General features: G+C 40.8%; 1 protein-coding gene across 14 annotated transcripts in view; it reads right to left on the reverse strand.

The window, feature by feature from the left end:
* Window positions 1-10707, reverse strand: part of SMARCA4 (SWI/SNF related BAF chromatin remodeling complex subunit ATPase 4) — a 128145-nt gene extending 117438 nt beyond the window's left edge. For 8 of the 14 annotated variants that reach the window (XM_072602331.1, XM_072602330.1, XM_072602329.1 and 5 more), the window contains exon 1: window positions 9738-10012. The gene's annotated coding sequence lies outside the window, so the exon portion shown is untranslated. Of the gene's footprint in view, window positions 1-8693; window positions 9530-9737; window positions 10013-10274 lie in introns of those variants that run through there. The other 6 variants (XM_072602324.1, XM_072602323.1, XM_072602333.1 and 3 more) reach the window with 6 other exon arrangements.
* Window positions 10708-24310: the final 13603 nt, after the last annotated feature.

A 24310-nucleotide genomic window follows, 5' to 3' on the forward strand; every position in this document is an offset into this window, starting at 1 on the left:
CTCCACTGACAAGTTAAGAAAAGCAGTAAACATTCTTTTAAAAAGCAGTTACCTCACCCTCTGCCTAGAGTCTAGGGGATTTATTGAGGAATGACTTACATTTTTATAAATTTGACTCAGTTTCCTGTATGTTTGAGAAATAAGGCCTTTATCATAGAAACTTGCTATAAAAATTTCCTCCACTTTCCTGCTTTTCTTCTAGTTTTGGCTGCATTAGTTTTGTACGTGCAAAATCTGTTTAACATCATGTAATCAAAATTATCCATTACATATCCCATGATCTTCCCCATCTCTAGTCTGGTCATAAATTCTTCCCTTACTCATGGATCTGATAGCTTTCCTTTCCTTTCCTCTCCCAAAATCTTAAACCTACTACACTCTGAAGCTCATACATTGGAGGACACTAGGCCCCTGCCTAAGGGCTGGCTTCTGGACTCTCCCGGCTTAAGAGGGATTATCAATGGTAACTGTAGTGGTTTCCCTTCTAGCCTGATGGGGTTTTTTTTTTCCTATGCTTCACTAAAGGGACCATCCCCAGGCTACTTCTTAAAGAGGTCTATTCACTGAATGGGCATTACCTCACCCTAAGTGAGTTCCTGAATAGATCTTCGCCTAAAAGAGCCACGGACTCCCAGTGCATCCTGGGTCATCTCCAGTCATCCAGATGAATATCTAGTCACTGGATTCAGATGGCTCTGGAGGAGAAGTGAGGCTGGTGACCTGCACAGCCCTCCCTCACTCAAAACAAAGTCAAGTGCAAGTCATGTCATCATTTCTCTGATGGTACAGTCTTCTTCAGCAACGAAGAACGAACACAATTTTTATTAATCCTTTTATTAAGGGATTTGTTCTGTGAAGTTTGGATTCAGTCAAAAGGCCACACTCGAGGACCACATGTGGCCTCGAAGCTTAAGGTTCCCCACCCCTGGCCTAGGCTAATGGGAAAATTTCTTTTCTATATGTAGGTATCTTTCAAACTCATCACAAGCTCATATAAAAATCAAATCCATAATTTAAAAATTACCAGTGCAACTGGTAAGGATGAAATCTATAGAAATAAGTAGTGGATAAAATTTAAATCAAGCAAATCATCATTTTAATAAGATGTTCGTGCACAAATCCTATATTTATAAATAATACTGGGGGAGAGGGAACTGAATACAACTCTTCATTCCTCAAAATCTAACTGCAGTATAGTTTTTCTAATAGTTCCTTCTATGTAGCTTTCTGCTTCATTTTCTCACAGCTCTTAAATTGGTGCATTTTTTTTTAACTAAAACTGTCTCCTGATGTTCTGAACAAACTCGTAATGAGAAAATTTATGTTTATTAGAATATGAAATGTTATATATTTTAAAACTAACCTTATACTCTCACCTCTTTCTAATGCCTTATGGCAAAACTATGAAAATAAAAGACTTGAAAATTAGAAAATGAAGGTGCTATGGGAAAACATATGAAATGGTACAAAGTTAAGCAGAAATAGAGACAGTGACTACAACAATGCAAATGGAAAGAACAAGAAAACTAAATTGACCAACATGTATTATAATGATTAGGAGAGGTCAATGAAGCCCTGAGAAGAAATGAGAAAATACATTGCTTTCCTTTTTTCCCAAAGGTGGAAGATTACAGGTGAAGGACATTACATATATCATGTCAGCTTGGGTTGATGTGTCTGTTTAGCTTTGCTGAACTGCCTGAACCCTCCCCTCCTTTTAAATAATCTTTTATTTTTTCCTCAATTACATGTCACAAGAGAATTCATTGTCAAATGTCAAAAGCCATTGGTCTTTTTTTCTTAGAGTTTCAAGTTCTAAACTCTATCCCTCCCTGAGGCAGTAAGCAATTTGATGTAGGTTATACATATGGAATCATGTAAAACATTTCCATATTAGATATTTTGTGCAGGAAAATTCAAATAAAAAAATAAAGAGAGAAGGAGGGGGTGAAAGATGAAAGAAGGAAGGGAAAAATAGTATGCTTCAGTCTCTTTTCAGATGACATTAGTTCTTTCTCTAGAGGTGGACAGTGTTTTTCATCATGAGGTCGCTGGGACTGTCTTGGACCATCATGTTGCTTAGGATAGCTAATCTGGGGTGGAACCTGCAGCCTGGAGGTCATAAGTGGCATTCTAGGTCCTTGGTGCGGCCTTTTGACTGAGTTCAAGGGAATTTGTTTTGTGAAGTCTGGATTCAGTAAAGGGTGGCACTTGAGGACAGAGAGGGCCTCACTGCCGCATGTTCCACAACCCTCAGTTAAGTCATTCACAATTCTTCATCGTACAATATTGCTGTTGTACAATGTTCTCCTGGTTTTGCTCACTTCAATTTGTATCAGTTCATGTAAGTCTTTTCAGTTTTTTCCAAAATCATCCTGCTTGCTATTTCTTATAGCATAATAATATTCCATTCCAATCATATGCCACAGCTTGTTTAGTCATTCCCCAACTGATGAGCATATCCTCAATTTCTAGTTCTTAGCCACTACAAAAAGAGCTCCTATAAATAGGTCCTTCCTGAAATTATCCTGCTTGTCATTTCTTATAGTACAATCATTCCCCAAATGATGAGCATTCCTTTGATTTCCAATTCTTATTCCAATTCCAACAAGAGCTGCTATTAATATTCCAAAATGTATTCTTAAATGAATGTGCTAATTATTTTGCTAACAAACGGAAAACAAAAATACTTATTATAGCTTAATAATCAAACTGTACAGTTTTATGTTTACATGTATTTCATGAAGAGAAGCTCTATCAAATTCCTGTATTTCAAAAACATACTTTGAAAGGTCAGAAACCCACGAGTGTTTCTTCTCTAACAAAAGAGATCTCAATCCATCCATGCTTTCTCTGAAGCAACAGGAGCCAGAAGTCACTAGAGATGAAATCAGGAGGGCCCTGGGTTTTAATCCTGCTTCTGTCACTTGTTCCCAACTTGCACCTGGCCAAGGCACTTCACTTCTCTCAGTCTCAGTCTGCCATAAAATGGAGTTTCTGAATTACCTCCCAAGGTAACTGTGAGGAAAGTGCTTTGTAAACCTTAAAACTTTGGAAATGTAAGTATTCTGATACTGAAACTATTTCATGGAATCTTTAGATTTACATGGTTCAATTCCCCTACTGGTATTATCAACCAGATGGTCATGGATACTAAATGGTTACATAGATGGTTTAAAAATCTTATCATTAAAGAACATGCCCTATGAGGGTAACTTACTATATCATTTTGTATTTTTGTGGACTTAATGGATTGCGGTGGTCAAATAATTTATTGTCTGGTGGTGAGTGCCAATCTGTTAGAGAAGAATTTCTCCTCTTAACTTTAACTGTTTCTCAGATAGTAGTCTCTGGCACTGTATTAGAAGGCACTATATTATTGGCTTAGCCACCAAAAAGCTAACTGTCACCTTCATGCCACTGTGAGGCATAAAAAAGTAAGAGTTTTGTGGAGGTTCAAAAGCATAACACTTGCTTTAATCACATTAACTACACAAACTAATGACAAAGCATTTAAAGATAAGGAATATAATTTGAAAAGGCTCTTGTAGAGGGAAGGGAAAAAAGAGATACCCAAGAATTGAAAGTAGACCTGAACTTGGGAGGTCACTGTCTTGATGATTTTAGATGTATATGCAAAAAGACAGAAAAAGTGATACTTATAGAATGTTCTTTGAGCCAAGCTTATCAACAACATTAGGGAATATTCCACACAGCAACTTTTACATCAACATTCAAAAATGAAGTTCAAAACATATAAGGTAACATGATTTAATCAATACTAGAGTAGTCTAACTCAGTGGTATCCAAGTTAGGGGCCAAAACCTGACCCCAAAGGTCAACCAACTGGAAGGTGAGAAATTGAGCTTATCACATCCCACCCTCCCAGCTATGGCCAATCATAAGACTTATCTGAAAGGAACAAATATGCTCTTATTCACCAATATTCCCTCCTTCTACTCTTCTCTCAATGCAAACTTCCAACTCCCTCTCCTGAGGCTGGCATCTGGCTAAGAAGCTCTAAGAAGAGCAGATACGACCTAAGTTAAGGAGACATCTTTCAAAACAGCAGAAATTGTGCTGGGATCATTGAGAAAATCCAAACTCCAGAAAACTCATTTTGTTTCCCCAGATGAATTACAGTATCTTTCCTTCAGACCTATGTCTCTTACTTCGCTATCTGTCCAAAGTATCATCACCCTTTCAGTCACCTAAGTTCACAACTTGGGCATCCACTCACCACATAACCAAACAGCCACCAAATCCTGCTGTCTTCATCTCTAAAACAACTCTCATATCCATCTCTTCTCTACTTACAAAGTCACCACCCTTGCCTGGACTATTCCAAAGGTCTTCCTGACTCAAGTCTCTTTCTTCCATCCTTCACACAGCTGCTAGGGGCAGCTAGGTGATGCAGTAGATAGAACATGAGTCAGGAGGGCCTGAGTTCAAATCTCACCTCAGACACTTGACACTCACTAGCTGTGTGACCTTGGGCACGTCAATTAACCCCAACTGCCTCATCCTGGGTCATCCCCAGTCATCCAGATGAATATCTAGTCACTGGATTCAAATGACTCTGGAGGAGAAGTGAGGTTGGTGACCTGCACAGCCCTCCCTCATTCAAAATAAAGTCAAGTGCAAGTCATGTCATTATTTCTCTGATGGCACGGTCTTCTCTGGCAAAGGACAGAACACACACACACAGCTGCTAAAGTCATTTTCCTGCGGAGGAAGTTAGTGGCAAAAGTGACTAGTATGCAGCATTTGAAGTAAGAAAGACCTGAGTTCAAATCCTGTGCCAGACACTAGCTGTATGACCCTACGCAAATCACTTCCCCTGTTTGCCTCACTTCAGTTTCCTCAACTGTAAAATGGGGATAATTAAGAGCACCTACTTCTCAGTGTTGTTGTGAGGATCAAATGATTACATTTGTTAAAAGCACTTAGCACAGTGCCTGGAACATAGTAGATGCTATATAAATGTTTTCCCCCTTTCCTTTAGCATAGGTCTGACTGTCATTCCCTTACTTAACAAACTCCAATGGCTCTCTATTAATTCTAGGATTAAATATTATTTCATCTTTATCTCATTCTTTAAAAATATCTATTTCTGAGTAAGTTTTATGATATACATAATTAGTAGCACAGAAATACATGTATACAAACTGTTCCATTAAAATATACTCATACTATGTGGAACCCATATAGAACTGCATGCCATCTCGAGGAGGGAGGGCGGAGGAAATGTGCAGGGAGGGGGAGAAAATCTAAGACTTATGGAAGTGATTGTAGAAAACTGAAAATAAATAAATAATAATAAATTTTTTAAAATATACATGCACTGAAGGTAAGAGCCAGTTTGTTTTTTTTTACTGGGTGGGTGTCATTAAAAAAGTTTAAGACAGCATTATCAACACTGAAATCAATCACAAATGATCTAGGAAATTAACATGTCTATGCAGTTTTCATTTTTAAAATAGATATCTTGTATATGAACATGTTATCTACCCCTACAGAATGTAAGCACCTTGAGAGAAAAGGATTTTATTTTTCATCTCCCTAGTGTCTATTACAGTGCAAGGCATATACTGATGAAATAACTGCCTTATTGATGTACTTTTCAAAAAAAAAAAACTAACATCTCGTGATTTTTCCCTCATTATAGAGAAAATTTTTGTCGAACTTCTAATACACAATACAAATGGACAGGCACAGTACTTTATGCCAGAAGCATAAAAAAGAACTGTACTAACCTGTCTCACTAAATCAGGGCCTTAATTTTCAGCTATAAATTATTCGATCTAAGATCACAGATTTAGAATTGGAAGAGACCTTAGTTCAACCCCCTCATCCTGTAGATAAGAAAATGGGCCCCAGAGAGGTAAAATAATTTGCAATAGGAGGAATGAATTCAAATGACTATCAAGTGTTTTATGAACTAAGTACTATACAACTACAATACAATAAGCTGTGATGCTCAGTAAAAATTACCCTGGTATAGGCCTGCACTTATACTACAACCCACCTCATTTCAACAGGAAAGAAATTATAAAATAAATTTACAGAACCCTAAAAGCACATTTAGGTGACAAGAATTTAAAGGCAACATGGCAGTATAGAAAACACTGGGGAAAAAACTCCAGGCATCCAGACTCTCACTTGTGAGCAGTGACTATAAACAGGCAAATCAGAGTACTGGACCCCTTTTCTATAAAAAAGAAAAAAAATGGAGATAATAATAATAACGAGGCAGCTAGTGGCACAGTCAATAGAGTGCCAGGTCTAGAGTCAGAAAGACTCATGTTCCTGAGTTCAAATCTAGCCTAAGCTACTCAATGTGTAACCTCAGTTTCCTTATCTGTAAAATGAGCTGGAGAAGGAAATGACTAACCGCTCCAGTATCTTTTGCCCAGAAAACCCAAAAACGGGCCATGAAGAGTTGCATAGGAGTGAAACAACTAAATGACAACAACAATACTCTCTCCTTTTTCTCTTGGGTGTGTGTGTCTGTCTGTCTGTCTCACATACAAATCCAGGAAGAAACTGGTATTATTTGATGGTTAGTTAAGCGGATAATCTGTGCTCCCTAATTTATCCAGCATCACTGAAAAATTTTAAATCGATCATGTTACTTATTTGTGCAGTGTCAGATTCATTTTAACCTTTGGATACTGTAACAGTTTTTATTTCCTTGTAACTGAAAACAGTTAGCCAGATGTGCATGTTATCTGTGATATCTTTTACTGTGACATTTGCAGAACGAAGGCATTTACACAAAGGACAAAACCAACAAATTATGCAAACTAATACCTGATTCTTTCAAGAATCTAAAAGGAATATGTCATAATATAAATTATCTAACCGTGATTTGATCTTATGATGCTGCAATGAAAGCCGAACATAAGAAAACAGCGATATTCTCTAGCTGATCAACTTAAAAGTGTGTAAGACAAGTACACCACAGACTGACTGTAGTTAAGGTGACAGATTTGAAGCTTAAGTTGAGACACTTAAAACACCACTTAATCGAGGACTAGGTTGATTTTGCTCCCTACTACCTTGAGTAGTTTACAAGTGCAAAGACAACTAGCATTTTTTTAGAAGCTTAACTTTGGAAAGAAAACCAGATTTTTAAAACAATGGAAATTGCTGAAGCCAAAGCAAAGGAAGGAAAAATAATATCACTCTCTGAACTAAGCATTATTCATCCATACAATCAAACCAAAGAGTCTTTGTTGTTCAGAAAGAACACTGGCTAAGGAGTCTGGAGACCTGGGATCTCTCTCAATTCCGACCAATGTCTCCTGTGTGGAACCTTAGGCAGGCACGTCATTCCATGTTAGGGGCCCACTCACCCAGTCTAGAAATCCAAAGACTTCTTTGATAGTTCTTTATTTCCCTTACACAATTAGTTATCACGTTCTGTTGATTTTATCTCTGTGTTGTCACTCCTAGCCTTTCTTCTTTTTTCCATTCCCATAGGTACTGGCTAGTAGGCTCTCATTACTCTTGCCCAGACTATTACAATAATAATAGCCCAATCAATCCACTGTCAACAATACTCTAGGTTGTGACTCTTCTAACAGACTGGATTCCTCACAATATCTTTTATAGCTCCCATTAATGCCTACAGAATAAAGGACTAACTCCTTAGCATGGTATCATAAGCCTGTTCCAGTTTGGTCTCAACCTACTTTTCCACCATTATCTAATACTATAGTGCATCAAAACCAGAATATTAATCATTTCCCAAAGGAACCCTGAGTTTTTCCACCTCCAAACCTTTGCTCAAGCAGGTCACCCTCTCTAGAATGTCCTCTTTCCAATATCTGCCATAAGTTTATAAGTTCTTCAAGGCTCAGCTCATATTCTACCTCCCCAAGATATTTTCCTTTCTCACTTGGGAGCTAACTCTCTTTTCTCTGAACTCCTATAAAGTTCCTTGTATCTTGTATCATAGTTCTACCATGTCTTACTTATGCGTTTATCCTCAAACTATCTAGACTTTAGTAGCTACACATTAAAAACTCGTCTAGTGAATGAAGGTGTTGCAACAGATTATATCTAAGGCAGACGTTCTTAACCTTAAGTATTAAACTTGTTATAAAAAATTTTTTTGATAACTGTATTTCACTGTAATTGAATTGAATTTCTTTGTAATCCTACGTATCTAAAAACACTATTCTGAGAAGACAGAATGCCAAAAAGGGTCCAGGACACAAAAAAGGGTTAAGAACTCCGGCCCTAGGCCTGTTCTAGTCTTAAAATTCTCTAAGATGATCTATCACTTCAAAAGGAAATAAAAAATGGACAAGTAGTAAGATTTTCAGTTTCCTCATCTGTAAAGTAGGAGGGTTAGTTTACTCTATATGATCTCTGAGGCCTTTTACAGATCAAAGTTCTGTATGTTGCAAATTTATATAGTCCCTATTATGTGCAAAGCACTGTGCCAAGAGTTTTTTATAAATATCATCTCACCTACAAGTTGAACTTATGTTTTTACTCTTTCTGAAAGAAACAAAAGATCAACGGCGCCTTAAAATGAAAACTCTCACGAAAGTAAAACATTATACCTAAAATCTGGGGCATCAAAGCACTCTCATAGAATATTTACATTTCTTTAAAAAAAATTACACAGAACATAGTCTTGGTGAACAAAGATTTAAAGACACCAAAGTTCTTTCTTTTACCTTTCGGTGACCCATTCTCGTTCTCTTCATCTCACAATCGAGATTCTGAAATAACTTCATTATTATGGCCATTCGAAAACGTAAAACAAAATTTCTTTCCACAAAAAAAAAAAAAATGGGGTGACACGAGCTGATCTTTTTAGCTTGGCTGACTCAACACCAAGGGGCTCAAAAAGCCCTTGACTCCGCAATCATCCAACATGTTCTGGTCTTTCTACTTTATTTTTTAAAAACCACTGTGCTCTTGGAGAGGAGGTGCGGCTCACTCCCGTAACTAGAAGAGCAAGCTCCCAAAGTGTTTCTAACAACAGTCTATTGTTAAGGAAGAGGGAGGGCTCAAACAACAAAGGTCCTGGACCCTTCCCCACGCGGTGTTTGTTTGGAAATCCTCCGAGAAATTTCCCGCGAGGCGCCCGCTCCCCATTGCCTCAGCTCTCGGGCCCACGCGAGGGAAGCACTTCGGGCCGCGGAGCTCCTCACCCGGCGTGCTCTCTCTCACAATCACACGCGCGAGCGCGCGCACACACTCTCTCTCTCTCATTCTTCTCGCCCCCAGCCCCTCGGAAGGAGGGACCCTCTGAGCCAGCCGGAACGACCGGCGCTTAGAGATCCGGGGGTGGGCACGTGGGGGTGGGCAGAAAGGACCCGCGAGGCTCAGAAAGGTGCCCACGGCGGCGGCGCCGGGGGGAGGGGAGGTGTGAAAGAGGAAGCAGAGGGAAGGGGGGCCGCAGGGTAAACTGAGGAGGCCGGAGGCGGGGGCTGTCCGTGAGGACCTCGGTTATAAGCGGCCTCTCCTCCACTCTCCCGCTCGCCGTCCCACCCCCCAGGCCCTGCCCAGGCCGGGCCTAGCCTGGCCAGCCCTTCCAGCCCGATCGCAGACTAAGAGCGAGCATCGGAGGTTTCTTGACCCCGCGGCGCCACCGTAGACCCCGTGCGACCCAAGGCGACTGTGTGGTCCTCCCCCTCCCCCGCTCCCCCCTCTCCATTCAAACCAACCGTCCCCTCCCTTCCCCCAACGCCCATCCCTGGGGCCTGGTTCCTTACCCGGACCTGGGAGGAGCCGCCACTGCCGGCAGCCCCGCGTCCCCAGCGCTCCCCCCTTCTCTACCGGGGCCAGGGCCCGTCGCTGGCTTTCGAGTCCTCCCTTCTCCACACGGAACAAAGACGCCGCCACCGAGCGAGGGGAAGCTGGTGCGCGCGCCCGCTTCTATCCCGCGCTCGCTCGCCCGCCGGACGCGCCTCCGAGGCTGCACCCCCCCCCCTCCTCCGCGCGCACTGGCCTGCCCTTCCCCCACCCGGCCCAGCGGCTCCTCGTGCGCGCCTCGGCTACCCAGCCTATCTTCCTTCTCCTCCTCCACTTCCCACCCTTCCGTATCAGGGAGGCGGGCTGCGCACGCGCGCCCCGCCTCCTCGGAGGCGTCGGGAGGAAAAGGGGCCCTAATCGGAGGAAGACCGACCGAGGAAGAGGGCGCGCTCCCGCACACGCGTGCGCGTCCGCCATCCCTTTGGACAGTCTCTCCCCGAGAGGCACGCGCACGTGCACGCGCACGCTCCCAGAGCCTCGCTTCCAGTACCCCTTACCTTGCCTCCTTCCCCTTGGTGCCTGGGCCCCTCCCTCACAAACGCCACCTCTGGCCACGCCGGGGAGCATGCGCTCTGGGGGCGCCACTGCGGCGAAGGGAGTGGGGCGGGGCGACCGGAGGAGGAGGAGAAAGGCGGGGAGGGGGAGGGGGAGTGAAAAAGAAGGGCCGGAGACTCGGATGGGGGGGTGAGAACGAGGGAGGGGCAAGGAAGGGGAGCAGGAGCATGAGGAAAGGACTGGAAAGAGCGGGGATTGTGGGGAGGGGGCAGCGTGGCCTTTGGAGTCGGAGGCCCAGGCTGTGCGCCCCACCCCGGGTGACCTTGGGCCAGTCACAGCCTCCCTGAGACTTGGTTTCCTCGTCTGTGGAATGAGGGAGTTGGACTGGCCTGGGGGAGGGAGGTGAGAGGGGGCCGAGGGAGCCGTGGCCCAGCCGGGGCTCGTGAGGGTGTGGAGAGGGTTCAAAAGCTTGTGGGTGGCCGGGAGTTAGGAAAGAGACTGCCCCCAGGAGGGTTTGGGATAGTGGCTAGGGTAGATTTGGGGTAGATCTGGGAGAAAGAGGGAGTTAGGAAGTGTCTGCGCAGCTAGGGGGTCAGGACTTGTGGGGAGTTGTTATGGAGGTGTGTGGGATCAGGGTGGATCCAGCTGGAGTTTGTGAGAGAGCTTGAGGCTACGTCTGGAATGCGGGTAGAATTCTGAAGAGGCTGGGGGGTGAGAAGTTTGGGGATGGCAAAGGAGGGAGGACAGGACCTAGGGAGCCATGTGGGGTGGATGGAGCAGAGGGAGAGGGAGGGCTCACGCAGAGAATACTTTGTTAGGTCCATCAGTGGGAGGGAGGCAAAAGAAAACGGGGGAATGGACAGAGCCTCCTAAGAGGGCTTTGCCAGAAAGTTTCTGAAGGTGAAAGGACTCTGGACAGTGGTAGTTGGCAGGAGGGAGGGTAGAGAGAGCAGCTGTGGGAACTGCAGGAAGGCCCTTTGGGAGTGGGCAGAGTGAATCTAGGGATACTCCTTTTGGTTTGAGAAGTTTCAGTCATTTTAATAAGAGGCATGCCAGAGGGGAAGAGAGCCCCAGCACAAGAGAGAACAGGTGGGGTTTCTTGGAGAGAGGCGTAGGAGAGAAGAGAAGCAGCTTTGGTAACAGGTTTTGTCACAAGTTCAAACAAATCCACTCTGAACTGAATTAATAGTGCCTGACGCCTTGTACTTAAGGGTGTGTTTCAGAATCACCTTTATCTCCTCTCATGGTGTGAGAGATGCTTATTTAACTAAGGCACCAATCATCCGCTTGGCACCCCTAGCACATGCACCTGCTGGAGCAGGCATCCAAGGGAGCTCCTATCACAGCCCCTCCTGAGTGGGTGGAGTAGGACGCCTCAGAAGTGTTCAGTGACAGAACCCTCTGGTGCAACCTATCTAGCCAAGTGTTTGACAAGCTGCCTCTCCTCTCAACAGTATTTTTAGTAAAGGTCTCAAAGGAAACAACAACAGAAACTACCTCACTGAGCTGCCAGGAGGATCACATGAGACAGTGTGTGTGAAGCGCTTTACAAATCCGAAAAGCACTGTGAAAATGGCAGCAGTTGTTAGGTCATCGAGCTTCAGAGCTGGAAGGGATCTTGGAGAAGGAACATTTAGGCCAACCCCCTCATTTTACAGGTGAAACCAGTACAGAGAAGGGAAGTATTCCTTTAGCATTCCTTGCCTTTTGAAATTGCTTTGTGTGTGTTTGCTTGTGTACATATAGCATGTCCCCTCCTTGAGAGCAGAGCTCACTTCAGTGTTGTCTCATAAATGCCTAATAAGTGATATTTAATAAATGTTGGGTTGCATTGAAAGCATCCTGAAGAATTTGAAGCCGTACTTTAGCACAGGTTCTACCTGCACATATTGGCTATCCAGTTTGGGAGGGAGTTGTTGAAACGCTTTCCCAGCAAGTTAGCAGTGCCCAGGAGAATTGATAGATCTATCTAGAGCTTTTCGTACATTCAGTGTTTAGACTTAAAAGACATCCTGGATGGCCTCATTAATTGTTCTGATCTTTCCTTGCCTTAGTGGGGAATACAATGAGAGGTAGCTCAAATTGAATGTGAGGTAACTAGGACACCACACCTCAGCAAGGTTTCCTGCTTCCTTCACTGTGGGTAGTTCTGTCTACACAGGTTGCAACCTCCTCTATGCTCTAGTAGACTTATTTCATGAGTTGCTGTGACCAAAAAAAAAAAAAATAGGTCACCTCGTGGACAACCATGTGAAAAATAACCCCTTCCATACTCAGCTGGGCTGGCAGTTGGATGAGACTGTATTCAAAACCTTCCCAATATGCTCAGCTGGCATATCCTCACCATGATGACAGATTGGAATAGGACTTGAATAGAAGACTGGACTCCTACCTTCCCCACAAAAAACTCTTATTAGTTTATCAGAAAGCAGTAATCATGCTGGAATGTTTTTCATTTATACTGGTGAAAAGTTGACCACCTGAATAATTAACTTCAGGGGGAAAGTTTTGAAAGTAGAAACTGTCTCCAAGACCTTTTTTACTGGGAAGACTAATCATTTAATCAAGCTCTTCCAAGCTTCTTCTGCATAAGAAGTTCCTAGCTTATATATCTAATTTATATTCATTCATATTGCTGTCCTCAGAGATGAGCCACAGCTATTGAGTCCTTGCGCAAATCACTTTATCTGTTTCCTCTTTATAGTGATGGGGACTACTAATTAGAATGTTGTATATATTTTATGATGTGGTCACTATTTGATGTTTTTGCTTTTCCATAGGGGAGAGAAAGGACCACTGGAAGAGTAGGAGAGACAGTGAAATGGTAGACATAAAGACAAAAACCATTAATAAAATATTTACAGTTAAATAAAGGAGAGTCTTGGACTAGGCAGATGACATTTACATAGTTCCTTCAAGTGTGCAAAGCATCTGAATATATATTCTCATATGAACTTCACAACTGTCCAGTGAGGGAGGGAGAACAAGTCCCCATTTTATGGATGAGAAAACTGAGGGTCAAATCACCTGGATGACTGGTCCATAGTCACAAAGCTACTGGGATCTGAGGCAGGTTTTGAACACGTCTTTCTGACACTGGGCCAACATACTAGCCACTGTTCACAGTATCTCACTGTAGCTTAAGGCCCTTGTCAACACTAAGTCTTTTGATCCCATTTCAGCTACTTTGTTACTCCATTTCTTCATTTCTATAATTTCTAACATTTTGAGAAGGGAGATTTTTGAATATTTTCAGGTTTCATGCTTTCTAGTTAACGAGAAGGGCCTATGCTCTTTTCCTGTCTAGTAAAATGTAAGTTATGTGAGAGTAAAGGCTGTTTTTATTTTGGTTTTTGTCTTCCCACTGTCCTGCAAATTGATAAATAAAAGTTTGTTGGAGAGAGGGAGGAGGGGAACGGTCTGTGGAATGTGTTGCAAGAAACCTGCAGTAACTGTAATTGAAGTACTCTTTACTTGTTTCTAAAGCCCAGAGCAATAGAGGTATTAGGATATAGCTCTGTATTATTATTGAATTACCAAGATGTCAACTTAAAACTGACAGCTAGGTAGGTGGCTCAGTGGAAAGAGTGCCAGATCCCAAGTCAGGAAGACTCCTCTTCCTAAGTTCAAATTTGACCTGAGACACTTACTAGCTGTGTGACCCAGGGCAAGTCATTTAATCCTGTTTGCCTCAGTTTCTTCATTTGTAAAATTAGCTGGAAAAGGAAATGGTTAACAATCATAGTATTTTTGCCAAGAAAACCCCAAATGGGATCACAAAGAGTTGGAAATGACTGAACAACTTAAATTTATACTATTACTTTTATACTATATGCTATGAGCAACTAACTCTAAAAGAAAAAGTTTATCATAAATTTTATATTTATTCCTAACTAGTACATTTAGGGTGAATGTCAGGCCCTTCAAGGTACCATCTCAGGATTATTAGCAATTATCATATTTAATTTGGCTTCAGTCTGGATAGGTTAACACTCTCTTCATGAATGAGTTTGTTACTTATATTTTTGAGTAAACATTCCATTTTCTTATGCATTTACCTATTAAATTTATATAAAAAGCAAGTGTATGAGCAACTGATCTTTACAGCATCATGTATTCTGAATACAGTATTATTTACTTTGATTGATTGTCATAATTTTTTTTTACACTGAGATTTTAAATGCTGGCCTTGGGATAAAAATTATGATAAACATTCATATGGAAATGAGATTAAATTCTACAAAATTACAACATTATAGTGATAACTGGCATTTATAAGGTGTGTTCTATGTGTCAGATATTTTATAATTATCTCATCTGATCCTCACAACAGCCCTGGGAGATAGATATGATTCTCATCCTCATTTTATAGATGAAGAACCTGAAACAAACAAAGGTTGGTTTACCCAGGGACACACAGGTAGTGAGTTGTCTGAGGTCAAATTTAAACTCAGGTTTTCATGACTACTGGACTGGCACTCTAATCCCTTAGGCTCCCGAGCTGTCCCATCAGGAAATTTTGCATTTTCTCTGATATCTTTAAGCTGCCATGTAGAGAAGGCAGAAAGATACTCTAGGCAGTATTTAGGAGAAGCAATGGTTAGCATATTAACCTAAAATTAATTCTACTATTATGTCTACTATTGAATTTTTTACCTTGCTTTTTTTCTCTAATGGGCTTTCTAATTATTTGAATAGTTGTAGATTGCATCATACACATTTTTGAAATGTAGTTTCTAATCAACAGTTTTAATTTTCTTAAACCTTCATCATCCTTTTCACCTTGGCTTTATTTTTTTAAAATACATTTTATGGATACCTTTTGTTTTTCCATCATAGTAGTTTCCAAGTATCTTCCATTTTAATGAACCCTCCCTTGTCATAGTAACCAAAAATCTTCAGCAAAATCAACCAACACAGTGACCCCATCTGATATCATATACAACATTCTTTACCTTTTACTCTTTATTCTTCTGAAAAGTAAGAAGGTACATTTCATCATCATACTAACATAAGATGTTCTTAAAGCCTAACCTTGACTTGTAATTGTATCCAATGAGTATGTGATCTTATTATCAATGTGAGCATTCTCTTCAAAAATACAGATCAGAACTTCTCAATAACTGACCTTTCTGTGCCCTTTTGTCTCTGCCCCCCAAACTCTCAGTTTGCCAAAGGGGTTAGTGATGAGGGCTCCCAAAGTGTTGGAGGCCTTCCTCACTTTCTCTTGATATGGTAAGAATACTAACATGAAACATACAGGAGGAATTGATTTCCCCAAGTGACCCTCACTTTTTCATACCCCTTTAGTAGCCTGGTGAAGTCTCTGCCCTCTTACTCAGAATAATGTTTTTAAATGTATAAGAAAAAATACATGGGATTGCAAAGAAAATCAAGTATACTGAAATGTAGTTGTCAAAGTTTAAGCAAACAACTAAGTTCATGGACCTGGTCTATGGCCCTAGGCCACCTCACCTCTGGGAAACTTCCTACTTCTTTGTTGACCCTCTATTATTGATCATTCACAGGTAATGACCTGGTGTGTGGACACATAGTTTATTAAATATACTAAAATGATGTTTGGAGGGTTGGAGTCAAGATGTCAGAGAGAAGCCAGGAAGTTGCCTGAGCTCTCCCCAGTTTCCTGCAGAAATAACATTAAATCAAGCCTCTAAAAGAATTCTAGAGTGACAGAATCCACAAAAAGGTGGAGTGGAACAACTTTCTAGCCCAAGATTAACTTAGAAGGACTTCAGGAAAAGTCTGTCTCACTTGGGTAAACAGGAAGTGCAGCCCAGCACAGATGGTGTCTGGGCAAGAAAGTGGGATGCTCTTAGCCACAGCACAAAGATCAGCAACCAAGGTCTCATGGTTCTAGCTCAGTAGGCCAGTGGTACAGCAGGCCAACTGTGAGGCCTCCAACCCCAGCACAACAGGCAAACTGCCAACCCCCAAACCCAGGGCACAATAGGCATGAGTAGGCTGGGCCACGGTAGCCCAGTGGGCAAGCTACCAGCCCCAGAGACCCTAGCACAGAAAGCCAGTGACCAGACCCTTGGCCCCCCAGTACAAGAAGCTTGGGACAGTGTCCCTGTGCTCCAGAGTAGTGGTCAACTTTTAAAATGAGCAAAAAAAAAAAAAAAAAAAGAGCCCTGATCATAGCAAAGCAACTATAGTGGCAGGGAAGATCAAAACACAAACTCAGAAGAGGAAAACAACATCAAAATGCCTACATGTGAAGCCACAAAGGGGAATATGAATTAGTTTCAAACTCAAAAAGTCATTTAGGAAGAGCTCAAAAAGGATTTTAAGAATTGAGTTAAGAGAGACAGAAGGAAAACTGGGAAGAGAAATGAGAGTTATGCAAGAGAATTGTGAAAAAAATCAACAGCTTGGAAAAGGAAGCACAAAAAAAAAAAAAACTGAAGAAAACAATTCCGTAAAAAATAGAGTTGGCCAAATTGGGGGAAAAATCCTCTGAAGAAAAAAACTTTAAAAGTAAAATTACCCAAATGGAAAAAGAGGTACAAAAGCTAACTGAAGAAGATAATTCTGTAAAAATTAGAATTTGGCAAGTAGAAGCCAGTGACTATAAAACATCAAGAATCAGTCAAACAATATCAAAAGAATGAAAAAATACAATAACATATAAAATATCTCATTGGAAAAACAACTGACCTGGAAAATAGATCTAGGAGAGGTAATTTAAGAATTATTGCACTACTTGAAAGCCATGATCAAAAAAAAGAGCCTGAACATCATCTTTCAAGAAATTATCAAGGAAAACCTCCCTAATAGACTAGAACCAGAGTTCTAGTCATTGAAAGAATCCACCAATCACCTCCTGAAAGAGATGCCAAAATGAAAACTTTCCTGATGAAAAGACCAGAGCTGAAGGGAAAATTTGAGCTTCAAATACAAGACTCAATAAAAATATAAAAAGGTAAACAGGAAAGAAAAACAAACATGGTATTCAATAAGGTTAAACTGTTTATGTTCCTACATGGGAAGATGATACTTGTAACTCTTAAGGACTGTATCTGTATTAGGCAGTTAGCAGAAGTATACTTAGACAGAGGGTGTGGGTATAAACTGACTTTGATGTTATGGTAAAAAAAAAATTTAGGGGTTAAAAAAGATTGTACTGGGGGAAGAGGAAAGGGGGAGAAAGAATGGGATTAATTATATTACATGAAGAGGCGTGAAAGAGCTATTACAGTAATGGTAAAGAAGGGAGGGGATGAGCATTGTTTGAACCTTACTCTCATTTTGGATTTGTCTCAAAGGGAATAATATACATGCTCAGCTGGGTAGAGGAATTTATCTTACCCTTCAGGGAAATAAGAGGAGAAAGAGGAAAGTAAAGGGAAGGCTGATAGAAGGGCAGATTGGGGGAGGAAGTGGTCAGAAGCAAACCTTGGTGAAGAGGCACAAAGTGAAAGAAGAGAGAAAAGTATAAAGGAGGGAAATAGGATGAAGGGAAATACACAGTAATTATAACTGTGAATGTGAATGGGATAAACTCTCCCATAAAACAGAAGTGGATAGCAGAGTGGATTAAAAACCAGAATCCTACAACATGTTATTTACAAGAAAAACATTTGAAGCAGAGAGACACAAAAAGTAAAGGTAAAAGACTGGAGCAGAGTATATTATGCTTCAGCTGAAGTTAAAAAAACTGCAGTAGTAACCCTGATCTCAGACAAAGCAGAAGCAAAAATAGATCTAATTAAAAGAGACAAGGAAGGAAACTATATCTTGCTAAAAGATATCATAGACAATGAAGTAATATCAATACTAAACATATATTGTGTTCTTTGTTGCCGAAGAAGACCATGCCATCAGAGAAATGATGACATGACTTGCACTTGACTTTGTTTTGAGTGAGGGAGGACTGTGCGAGTCACCAGCCTCACTTCTCCAGAGCTATCTGAATCCAGAGACCTGATATTCATCAGGATGACTGGAGATGACCTAGGATGCACTGGGAGACCTTAAGCCCTTTCAGTAAACATATATGCATCAAGTGATATAGCATCCAAATTCTTAGAGGAGAAATTAAATGAGTTATAGGAAGAAATAGACAGCAAAACTGTACTAGTGGGGGGACCTCAACCTTCTCTTCTCTGAACTAACCACAAAAGAAACAAGAAAGAAGTTAAGGAGGTGAACAGAATTTTAGAAAAGTTGGATATGATAGGACTCTAGAGAAAACTGAACAAGGAGAGGAAAGAATATAACTTTTTCTCAGCAGATTATGGCACTTACGCAAAAATTGACCATTAGGGCACAGAAACCTCACAATTGAATGCAAAAAGACAGAAATATTAAATGCATCATTTTCAGATCATGATGCAATAAAAATTACATATAAGAAAGGGCCATTGAAAGACATTAAAAATTAGTTGGAAACCAAAAAATCCTAAAGAATGAGTGAGTCAAACAACAAATCATATTAACAAGGTGGAACCAAGATAGCAGAGAAAAACCAGCAACTTAAGAACTTACAAAAAAACAGAGTGAAACAATTTTCTAGGTTAAGATCATTTAGAAGGACTTCACTTGGGTGGAAGGGGAGCATAAGCCAGTGGGAGGCTTTTAGCTATGGCACAGCTCAGCAACTAAGGCCCCTCAGTCCTGGCTCAGCAGGTCAGTGGCATAGCTGGCCAGTTGTGAGCCCTCCAACCCCAGTGCAGAAGGCAAGTTGTCAGCCCCAGGAACCAGACAACAACAGGTGTGACTTGGCCAGGCCACCCCAGCACAGTGAGCAAGCCTCCAATACCTGAAGCTCCAGCACACAAAGTCAGTGACCCAGCCCCTGGCCTCCAGCACAAGAAGTTTGGAACAGTTCCCCCTGCACCCCAGGAGGAGAACTCAACTTTAAAAGCCACAAAATAGGCCCCCCCAAGATGAGAAAGAAGCAAAAATGGACATTAACCATAGAAAGTTACTGTGGTGACAGGAATATCAAAACTCAAACTCAGAAGAGGACAGCATTGTCAATATATCTACATCCAAAACCTCATAGGGGAATGTGAATTGGTCTTAAGCCCAAAAAGTCTTCTTGGAAGGACTCAAAAATCATTTTAAAAGTCAAATAAGAGAGGTAGAAGAAATATTGGGAAAAGAAATGAGATTTATGCAAGAGAAAGTCAATAGCCTGGGAAAGGAAGGACAAAAATTGAGTGAAGAAAATAATTTCTTAACAAATACAATTGGCCAAATTGGAAAAACAATCCACTAAAGAAAACAACTCCTTGAAAAGTAGAATTGGCTGAATGGAAAAGGAGGCACAAAACCTAACTGAAGAAAATAATTCCTTAAAAATTAGAATTGGGCAAGTGGAAATTAATGATTCCATGAGACATCAAGAATCAGTCAAATAAAATCAAAAGACTGTCAGTGGACTGGGAGCTCCCACCTAGTTACCATAGCTTTTTTTTTTTTTTTTTTGCCCTGTTTCCAAGTAACTCTTAGGAAGCTTCTCTCTGTCAGTAGCCACCATGGTACAACAGTCCTGATTCTCAAGATCAGCTGCTGTCAGCCTACCTGGTACTTAAGTCTCAAATACCAGCAGCCAAATGCCTCCATTCTTTCACATGAAGAGAAAGGCAGATACAAATTTCAAGGGCAAAAGAGAGGTAGGAGAGAATGTCCAAGCCCATTACCCCAGTTTTGTCACTATCTCAACTTCTTATGCAGTTCTCGTGCTGGCACGCAAAAATTGCTCTGTTGTTCAGTCATTCTGAACAACAGGATTCTGTGTCTGACTCTTCATGACCCCATGGATCATAGCACACCAGGCCCTTCTCTCTTTCACTGTCTCTGAAAGTCTGTCCAAGTTCACATTCCTTGTTTCTGTGACTATCCATCTTCTGTCATCTCCTTTTGCTTTTGCCTTCAATCTTTTTCAACATTAGGGTCTTTTCTAGTAAGTCCTATCTTCTCATTATGTAACCAGAATATTTAAGCTTCAGCTTCAGTATTTGACCTTCCAGTAAATAGTCTGAATTAATTTCTTTAAGTTTTGACTGACTTGATGTCCTTGCTCTCTAAGGGACTCTCAAAAGTCTTTTCTAACACCACAATTCAAAAGCGTCAGTTCTGTTGCACTTGGCTTTCCTTATAATCCAGCTCTCAGAGTCATACATTGCTAGTGGAAAAACCATAGCTTTGACCACGTAAACCTTTGTCTGTAAGGTGATGTCTCTGCTTTTCAGTATGCTGTCCAGATTTGCCATAGCTTTCCTTCCAAGGAGCAAGCGTCTTTTAATTTCATGGCCGCAGTTGCCATCTGCAATGATTTTTAAGCCCAAGTATGTAAAATCTGACACTGCTTCCATTTCTTCTCCTTCTGTTTGCCAGGAAGTGATGGCACCAGTTGCCAAGATCTTAGTTTTTTTGATGTTAAGCATCAAGCCAGCTTTTACCATCTATTCTTTCACTCTCATCAAGAGGCTTCTTAATTCTTCTTCACTTTCTGTCATTGGAGTCTTCTCGCAATTTTTCTCTGTTGTAAACAAGCATGTGCCTATGAAAAGTAAGCAAAGTACATCAGGCCTTTATCTAAAACTACAATTACCTGGGGTACTAGGGTAAGTAATATTTGGGGAGGGGGTCAGGGAAGAGAAGTGGGCACTAGTAATGTAAACCTTTGATATACGCATGAGACTCCTTGTTCCCATTTTGCTTCATGGTATTCTCAGGTTCTTTCAGTGGGTTGGGAGTTCCCAACTCCTTTTATCAAGTGTTTTCTTGATTTGTGTATAGATTATTCTAATAAAAATTTTATCTAGATGGAAAAGTAGGTAGATAGTTATTGATGAAGTAATAGAAATTCACCCCCCCTTAATATTCTTAAACCTATCCTTTACAATAGCTGAAGAATCGCTCCCCCAATGCCCTTACCATTGTGTTGGTTCCAGAATGGACCTCCTCTGGCACTTGGCCCTGTTGCTTTTACCATCTTTGTTTTCTTCACTTCTGTCTCCACATCCAAGATTATAGTTTTGGAGTCCTAGTGTGATGATTCCACCATGGTTGGTAATAGTTGCAACTACATTTATAGGACAATGAAATCTAAGAATCAGAAGGAGAGGTCATCTAGTCAAACTTGTACCTGAACAGAAATTCCTCCAAGAATTCCCAAGTAGTCATTCAGTTTCCAGCTGAATAATTTTGGTAATGGAGAACTAACTTTTATAAAAACTATTTTTCCCTTACTAGTATTTTACATTTTCCCAATTACATATAAAGATAGTTTCAATATTAATTTTTGTAAAATTTTGGGTTCCAAATTTTTTTCCCTTCCTCTCTTCCCTCCACCCCTCCCCAAGACAGCAAGCAATCTGATATAGGTTATACATGTACAATCACGTTAAACATATTTCCACATTAGGCATGTTGTGAAAGAAGAATCAGAACAAAAGGGAAAAGCCACAAGAAAGAAAAAGCAAAAAAAAAGTGAAAATAGATGCTTTCATCTGCATTCAATCTCCATAGTTTTTTCTCTGGGTGTGGATAGCATTTTCCATCATGAATCTTTTGAAATTGTCTTGGATCATGGCATTGTTGAGAAGAGCTAGTTAATCATTGTGCAATGTTGCTGTTGCTATTTATGATGTTCTCCTGGTTCAGCTCACTTCACTCAACATCAGTTCATGTAAGTCTTTCCAGGTTTTTCTGAAATCTGCTTACTCACCATTTCTTATAGCATGATAGTATTCTATTATATTCATATACCACAAGTTGTTCAGCCATTCCACAATTGATTAGCGTCACCTCAATTTCCAATCCTTTGCTACCACAAAAAGAGCTGCTATAAATATTTTTGTACATGTGGGTCCTTTTTCCTTTTTTATGACCATTTTATGGCCTACAGACCTAGTCGTGGTATTGTGTAAAACTCCTATTAGGAAACTCAGAGTGCCTGGCATGGAGTCAGGAAGACCTGGGTTCAAGTCTGAAATCTGACACATGCTAGCTGTGTGACCTCCTCAGAGGAAAATACCTAACTTCTTAGTACCTCAGATAATTCTAAGGTTTTATGTTGCAGAACAGACATCCATCTTCAACTTTTTAAGTACCTTAATGTGAGTTTCCTTTATAGATGACTTCGAGCAATAGAATTGCTGGTTGAAACAAAAAATAAATTAATTAATTAGGAAAAATTTGCCTCTAGGCAACTTCTACTCATTGTGCCTCATTGTCTCCTCTGGGGGCCAAGCTAAACAAGCCTGTTCCTTCTTTCATATAACAGCCTTCAAATACTTGAAGCTAGCAGTCATGTTGGCCTTGAACTTTTTCCAGACTAAATATTCCCTGTTTCTTCTACAGAATCTCAGAGGGCAGGTTTTCTACTCTCTAAGTACCCTCATCAATTCAGCAACAATGAGTTAAATTACTGATTGTAACAAGACTGAATTTACTCTCATACAGGCAATAGCAGGTTTGGTTTCTGGAGTATCTCCCCATCAGAATTCCTCAGTCTTCTAATGCTGTTAGTTTGACCACTCCTTTGCATAGGTGAGGGATTCATGGGGTGGGACATTGCATAGGTTACCAAATCCCCCTTCCCCCAAAGAATCGATTAGCTTTGCTCGGTTTTTTCTCTTTAAACTCTCCCCAATCCAGCCTGTCCTCTGCTCTGCAGACAAAATGAGGTTCCTAAAGCGCAGGTCTGACCATATAACCCCTCTATTTAATAAATTCCAGTCACTCTCTATTTCCTTTAGGGTCAAATAAGAAATGATGTTGGGCTTTTAGACGGCTTTATTACCTGGTATCTTCCCACCTTTCAGTTCTTTTATAGCCCCTTCATATTCTAAAATCGAGTTACACTGTTCTCCTTACTATTCCTCACACATGGTGCTGTTTTCCAAGTCTGTGCATTTTTTTAATTAATATTTTTTAAACCAGCAAAATTCTGCTTTCTCTTAGGACCATTCCTTCCCTTATCCTGACCTCTATTTTTATTCTCCCCTTTCTTGTCTCCCCTTTCCCTTCTGTTTTCCTAATAGAATGTATTTCTGTACTCAGCTGTGTTAAATGGAGAGATAGGCATGTGCATGTTCCCCTTCTTTGACCAGTAAAGATGAGAATGAGGTTCAAGTGTTGCCCTCTCACCCTTTCCTTCTTGCTTGTCTAGACTGCTACCCTGATTATGTGAGATAATTTCCTCTTTCTTCATTCTTTTGCTAGTGTATTACTTTTCCCTTCCCTTTCTGTTCTTTGTAGGATTATAATACTATAACAGAACTACTCCCAAGTACTCTGTCTACACTTCCTCATCTCTCTTTGACCAAAGATAACTCATGGCAGTGGACTCACAGTTTATATGCCCTTGGAAAAGGGGGTACACCTGAGGATGAAAATCAATGCTGATTGGTTAACAAGTAATGAGAGAGTGAATATTTTAATGAGAAGTAGGCTTATTCCAATGAGGGTCTTTAGGTACTTGATACTGAGACCCCAAATCTTGGTGAAAGAGATTCATCAATTTCCATATCACCCATCTGACATGTGAATCCACATTTTCTCCACACCTTAGTAAACATAATGAGCAGCAATCCACCCCTCTGCTCAAGATTTCCTGCACTGGTTGATTTCTGGCTGAGGAAGTAGAAAAGAGGAAAAACCTTGGTCCTAACTCAATAATTAGTTATTAATATATGAAGGAAATAATCATTTCTCTCATGACTAAATGCAAAATCATTTCCTATTTTGAGCCTGAGTGTCTGGGAAAATGATGGCATATTTGATGAAGTAATATTCTGGGAAAGGGCATGGTACAGTGAATGAAAAGCCAGACCTAGAGTTGGGGAGGGTTCTGTGATTTTTCAATCATGTCCAACTTTTTATGACTCCATTTGGATTCTCTTGGCAAAGATATTGGAGTGGTTTGCCCTTTCCTTTTCTAGCTTATTTTACAGATGAGGGAGCTAAGGCAAACAGGGTTAAGAGGCTTGCCCAGGGTCACAGAGCTAGTAAGTGTCTGAGGCCAGATTTGGACTCATGAAGATGAGTCTTCCTGACTCTA

This window comes from Notamacropus eugenii, chromosome 4 (assembly GCF_028372415.1).
Source record: "Notamacropus eugenii isolate mMacEug1 chromosome 4, mMacEug1.pri_v2, whole genome shotgun sequence".
Classification (NCBI taxonomy): Eukaryota; Metazoa; Chordata; class Mammalia; order Diprotodontia; family Macropodidae; genus Notamacropus; species Notamacropus eugenii.